The 6509-nt window shown below is 43.2% G+C and overlaps 1 protein-coding gene across 7 annotated transcripts in view; it reads left to right on the forward strand.

Moving 5' to 3' along the window:
- LOC147028426 (uncharacterized) overlaps positions 1-6509 on the forward strand; it is a 43503-nt gene that overhangs the window by 34467 nt on the left and 2527 nt on the right. The gene's annotated exons all lie outside the window — the stretch shown is intronic.

Below are 6509 nucleotides of genomic sequence, written 5' to 3' on the forward strand. Positions count from 1 at the left end.
GTATAATGGGAATTACATGTGTGCGCTACAAGTTATTTTTAGATCCTCATGGAGGATCTCTAAGTCTTACTTACGTTGTTGTTCTTCATCTTCTTGTGGACTTTTTTGTTTCACAGCTAACAGTTTTCATCGAAACTTCCTGAAACTTGGCATATATATGTAGAAATACCCTGCGCAGACAGTAACCATCTCCGATTTTGGAAATTCCTCCGAGAAAAAAAAGTTACGATGTCAAAATATCTCCGCTAATGGAAATAGCCTAAAACTATTATCTCAAACTCGGCAAGCTTTTTGAATTCTGTTTGCAGGAATCGAACAGGGTATTAGCAGAGATGAATTACCGCACATATGATACATCACTATGACATCATATCAATTTTTATGACGTCATTCCTATTTTTTGACATTTTTTGTTTCACAACCCAGAGTTTTCATCGGATCTTCGTGAAACTTGCCACGTATATGCAGAAAGCCCACGCACAGGCAGTAACCATCCCCGATTTTGGAAATTCTTCCTAGAAAAATAGTTGACATCATAATATCGCACTAATGGAAATCGCCTACACCATTATCTCCGAAACTAGGCAAGCTGTTTGAATTTTGTTTGCGGGATGAAGCCGGGCATTAGCACAGATAATTTATCGTAAACCTGATATATCACAATGACGTCATATTTGTTTTTATGACGCCATCATTAAGAGGGTGAGGATCTTGGCTCATTTGAGCTTGTTTTAGCTAGGTTTTTTTTTTTTTACATCAACAACAATAACAACACCATCGCCGCCATCGCCCACGTGCATTGTGTCACGTACAGGGGTGAGGTGGAGAATAGGGTGCTCCCCTGGCTGTTCCGTTTGGGTTCTCAGACACGCACGGTGGGAGGGTGGTCGTTGCCCCTCCCACGGACCACCCATTGCCCAATCATGGAAGCTATCACCTCAGACTGGCTCCGCCTTAGCCAGATGGAGTGTTTGGCCCAGCCAATCGGGAGGCCACCACAAGTTGCCTGACAACCCACCGTCCAATCAGGAGGTGAGTGGTGGGGAGAAGAAGCTCCTCCCTCCTCAAGAGGAGGAGAGTGGTCTGGACGAGTGTTGGAGAAACAAGAGTGCGTTCTGGAGGATCGTGGGTCGTGGCTGGACCATTCTGCAGATGGTGTGGTCGTGGCTGGAGCGATCCGAGACTGTGGTGATCGTGGTTGAGCGGCCTTGTTTGTGGACCGTGGATTTGGAGGCGTGGGTTCGGGTCCCACCGTGGTGGTCTAAAGTCCCACAGTCGGTGTGACCGCACGAAGCGGACAGGTACCCCGGCCTGGCTTGACCGAGATAGACCCACGAGGTGTGTGTGTGTGTGTGTGTGTGTGTGTGTGTGTGTGTGTGTGTGTGTGTGTGTATGTGTGTGTGTGTGTGTGTGTGTGTGTTTTGCCGTCCTGTAAGTAGAATTGTTGAAGTGCCTTGTACATACCTGCATTCCTTTTATTCGGTTAACTCTGCCTTCTTGCGTGCTTCCCTGCCCCATTATAAATAAATATCCCTTTTGTTAAATGTTCCAGCTCGTTTCTGTGTTTTTCATTGGCTTAGCACGGTGTGTGTTGAGAAATAGCGAGGCAGTAAATTGTTCATTTGGACCAACAGTCCTTGGTAACCCCCGCTCGAGTTACACACGGTTCGGGCACGGTAACGGCTCGTTCCGCTCGAGGTCCGTCGAGGGCATGAATTCCCTGGTAGCTTTTCAGCGTGGGTAATTAGGTATATTGAAGTTTGGCAATTGACCCTACCCCACCCGGTCGAATTATTGGCGATTCATGGTCCAGTAAGGGACCCGTGCCTTTCGGACTTATCCGAGAGTCACGACCTAAATTCCAGTGTGTTCGGTAGAGCCGACTCTACTGCTCCCTCTGGCGGTCGTGCTCGCCACCGATACTCGGCCCCGTAACAGTATTACCCTCGCCAGAGAAGACAGCATTTCATTTGGGTCTGTTTGTCTGTCTGTCTTTATTATTTGGCAAAAAAATTTTTTTGCCAACTTTGTTGATCTGTTCCGTTTGTTGCTTGCGAAAATCTTTAAATTTTTTTTCAAGTATATCGATTGGTCTTGTCTTATCATCCCGCCCCCTCCCGGAGGGAGGGAGCGGGATATTGTAATCGTCCGGTTTGTTTGTCTGTCTGTCTGTTAGCAACTTTACGGCAAAACGGCTTTAGCTAACACTATCAAATTTAATCCACAGGTGGGCAATGAACCTTGGACGACCCCATTAACTTTTGGGTCCAATTGGATCAAAGGTCAAGGTCGAGGTCACGAAAATATCAAAATCGTTTTTTGCTCATAACTTCGTCAAAAATGACCTGATTTACTTCAAACTAAGCTTATATTGAATCTTATTCTATTTGTCACTTATAATCCTACCCATTCCTATAGTCAAAAATGCATATTTGTGAAGATCGGTAGGGTCCGAAGTTTTGGGGGTCATGTCCATCGGTCAAAATTACAAGTTTTCCATTAAAACGAAAACATGGTTACGAAAATACAACTTTAGGGGGAAAACGGCCAGCTCAAACACTGTCAAATTGTATTCACAGGTGGGTAATGAACCTCGGACGACCCCATTAACTTTTGGGTCCAATTAGTTCAAAGGTGAAGGTCAGGTCATGCAAAGGCCGAAATCTTTTTCGCTCATAACTTCGTCAAAATGGTTTAATTGACTTCAAACTAAGACTAAAATATTCCTTATTCTTTTCCTTATAATCAACATTCAGTTTAAGGATATATCAAATTTAAATTTGATCCCCAAAATAACTTTATGCCTTAAATGGGCAGGATTTGTTGTGCCTGGCACCACTTGTTCTATCTTTGTTTGTTTGTATGTCAATCACCTACAGGTCACAATTTTAAGCCGATTGATTTGAAATTTGAAAAGGATTTGCATTTCATGTCACTGAATTCAATGAACAAGTATTTTTGAGGTCAACATAGGCCAAAAAGTTGATTATATCACGCAGATTTCTAAAATTGTCAATTTTCATCCGATTGACTTGAAATTTTAAAGGATTTGCATATTTGGTCATTGAAAGCAACCACCAGTTATTTTTAAGGTAAAATTTGTATTATGGATTTTGCAAGTATGATGCTATGCATGAGATCTTTCTTGTTTGTTTGCTACTTGGCAAAGAAAATTATTTTTTTTTGACAAGTATGTTGATCGCCTCTGTGTGTTTGTCTGTCCGCTCGCCTCCAGCCCAAACCGCTCAACCGATCGTTCTGAAATTTTCAGAGATGAACGTCACCGACCCTGCGACAGTCCCGCATTGAAGTTTCATAAAATTTGGTCGACCAAAAAGGTCTACATTAGCAAACAGGCCCATTTCAGCCAAATTTTCTAAAATCCTCAAATTTCATCCGATTGACTTGAAATTTGAAAAAGATTTGCATATCGAGTCAGTGAATTCAACCATCTATTACTTTTGAGGTTATCTTGGGTCAAAAGGTCAACCCAAAACAGACCTAATTTTTATCTTGCCAAAACAAAGTTTTTGCAAGATATGTTAGTCAGCTTGTATGTTTGTTTTTTTTTGTTTGTCTGTAATCACGTATAAAAAATTCTGCAGAACACAGTTATCATTGGAAATTTTTGTAACTTCGCATATCAGAGGTCTATAGAGGTCCCTTTCAACGCATAAAATTTTGAAGGTCAAGGTCAAAGGTCAAAGTCACTTTGTCGCAAATCAGGGGAGTCGACGAAACCCTTATTTTTTTGATTATTTTGATCGGATAGTCTTCAAACTTCATGGGAATATAGGTCATGGTCTGGTGCTCAGCTGATTAATTTTTGGCGGCGATTGGCCTTGACCTTAATGGTTAGTGCCTCAGGTCAAACATATTTGACCCCAAGGTCAAATTTTCAAGTTTTAGGAACCATATCGTGTAGTACCTCAAATTGAACACCTCGATGAGTGCTTTCTAGATATGTCAAGCTTGAGACATTATAACGTCATTTGGTGACGTTATGAGGCAAACACATATTTTTCATGGTTACTCTGTAGAACGATTCTCATCGGAATTTCTCGTAGGCAGAAATTCCTCAAGGAGTCGCTCCTGGTGGATAGCAGCTCTGTTCACCTCAGTGTGACCTTAAAGAAATCACACGTGGTCACCTTTTGGCAAGATACAGGTCACCCTGCGGGTGACGTTGGTTTATTTAATTGTTTCTAAAATTGTCAATTTTCATCCGGTTGACTTGAAATTTGAAGATCGTTTGCATAACAGGTCGATGAATTCAACCACCAATTAATTTTGAGATCAACATCAGCGAAATTGGGCCAAATTTTTTTTTTAAATACTCAATTTTCATCCCATTGACTTGAAATTTGAAGAGCATTTTCATATCAGGTCACTGAATTCAATTACATTTAAGGTCAAAAGGTCAACACAGGCCTAATTTCTAAAATTGATAGATAGGGCCAAAAACTAAATATATCACTATATCTCAAAAAGTTGTGGATGAGTTGGATCAGAGACAAGAACAAGCGGATTGGATTTTGAACAGGATTTTCATGTCAGCTCACTGAATTCAACCACCAATTATTAATGAGGTCAATATAGGCCTAATTTATAAAAGTGAGAGGGCCAAAAACTATATCCAGTCATGTATCTGTGTGTATATATATATACAAAAAACTGGTGTTGGCTCAATGGTTAGGGTGGTGGCTTGGAATCCGCTGATCCTGAGTTCAAACCCCACTCCACTGTTGAATTCATACCAGGTGGGGTTGACTCTGCCTGTCATCCTTCCGAGGTCGGCAAAATGAGTACCAGCATGCTGGTATACTGTGTCGGAGTGGCGACCCGTCCAGGATTGTGTCCAATAGCCAAGGAGACTGCTTAGGCAGCACCAACGCTCTGCATGGAGTATGGTCCCGATGGATGGATATATATATATATATATATATATATATATATATATATATATATATATATATATATATATATATATGTGTGTGTGTGTGTGTGTGTGTGTGTGTGTGTGTGTGTGTGTGTGTATATTGTTACGGTTGTGGAAATTCGCATTACACCATAAAGAGTCTTCAGGTGAGATTTCTTGGGAAGTCCATGTGCAGTTAGCCCAAACCCGTTGTATAGAGGGAATATGTGTGATTCATCCGGGCTGCGACGCTTTGAGTTAGCCATTTTTTCTTTCTCTATAATTATTTTCGACCATTAAGCTGCCAACAACGCAAACAGCCACGACCCTTACCTTCACAACTCCATCCCGCAAACATCGCTTCACCGCCATTCCCAAACGACACCATAACCATCAAACCACCACCGAAAACCCTCCACCACCTTCGCCTTTCTCCTTCACAACCAACAACCGCACCACCTGTGAACACTGAACGTCAGGCTGTCTTGGGCCCGTTCGGCGATTGGTGCTAAATGCACCGAGCTGCGAGCGCGAATGGCGGCCTTTCCGAGGGGAAAATTCGGATCCAAAACGCTTCATGCCCACTTCCCCTCCGTCCAATGGGCGAACGCGAGGCAGCTTGGCCCCGCCTCCAAGCGCGTGTATGTGAAGTCCGTTTATGCAAATATGCGGATCCAGGGAGGTTCACGCCCCTTTTTGCCCGACCAATAGCTGAACAGAGGGTGGCGTGGCCCCGCCTCCAATCGCGTTTTGATCCGCATGTTTGCATATCGGCTCCTCCTGAGACCTATAAAGAGACGAGCGCTAGGTGACTCGCGAGTAGAGTGTGGAACTGGTGGAGCTAAGCGTGAGTTGGGAGAAGAGCGGGGCAGAGCTGAGTGGAACTGAGAGAGGGGGAGTCGAGCTTGGAGAGAAGTTGCGGAGGAGTTTCAGGGAAGACGGCGGACGGCGACGAGGTCGCGGTGTGGTGGTCGCTCGACTCGTCGTGAGATCCAGGCCGGCCAGCCATACCGCTCTCCCTGAGCATCATCAAAAAAAACCTTCAGAAATCTTTAAAAGGGCTGAACAAATCGAGGTGAAACTTTACAGCTATGACTGCCGCCTATCCATGAGAAACAAAGCCTTCCCATCTATGATGTCACAGGTCACATAGTTTGGCAGCCCTATTGGATTTACCTGAAAACCTTTAAAAAATATTCTCCAGAACGGCCTGACAGATCGAGGGGAAACTTCACACACACATTCGCAAGCTTTGGGGATAGCAGACTTTTCACAAATAACTGTTAGATAACATGGTCTGGCAGCCATATTGGATTGAACAAAAATCTTTTTAAAAATTACTTCTCTTGAACTGCTTCACTGATCAACATGAAACTTCACAATTGTGATCTAGTAGTGATGCGGAGTGTTTGTTTTAAATTTCAACATGATCGGAGACTTGGTGTGGCAGCCAGAATTATTTATTTTTGTGATCTCGGTTGTTTTTTATTTATTTATTTATTTGAATAAGGCTCACTTTGCTGCGCCTGGATGTGCTTGAGGGTCGTGGAGTATCGGCTGAAGCCTGAATCCTATCCAGGTTCCTTCTGAG

The sequence above is a fragment of the Eptatretus burgeri genome, chromosome 4 (genome assembly GCF_056783735.1).
Source record: "Eptatretus burgeri isolate ZD-2024b chromosome 4, Ebu_testis_v1, whole genome shotgun sequence".
Lineage (NCBI taxonomy): Eukaryota > Metazoa > Chordata > Myxini > Myxiniformes > Myxinidae > Eptatretus > Eptatretus burgeri.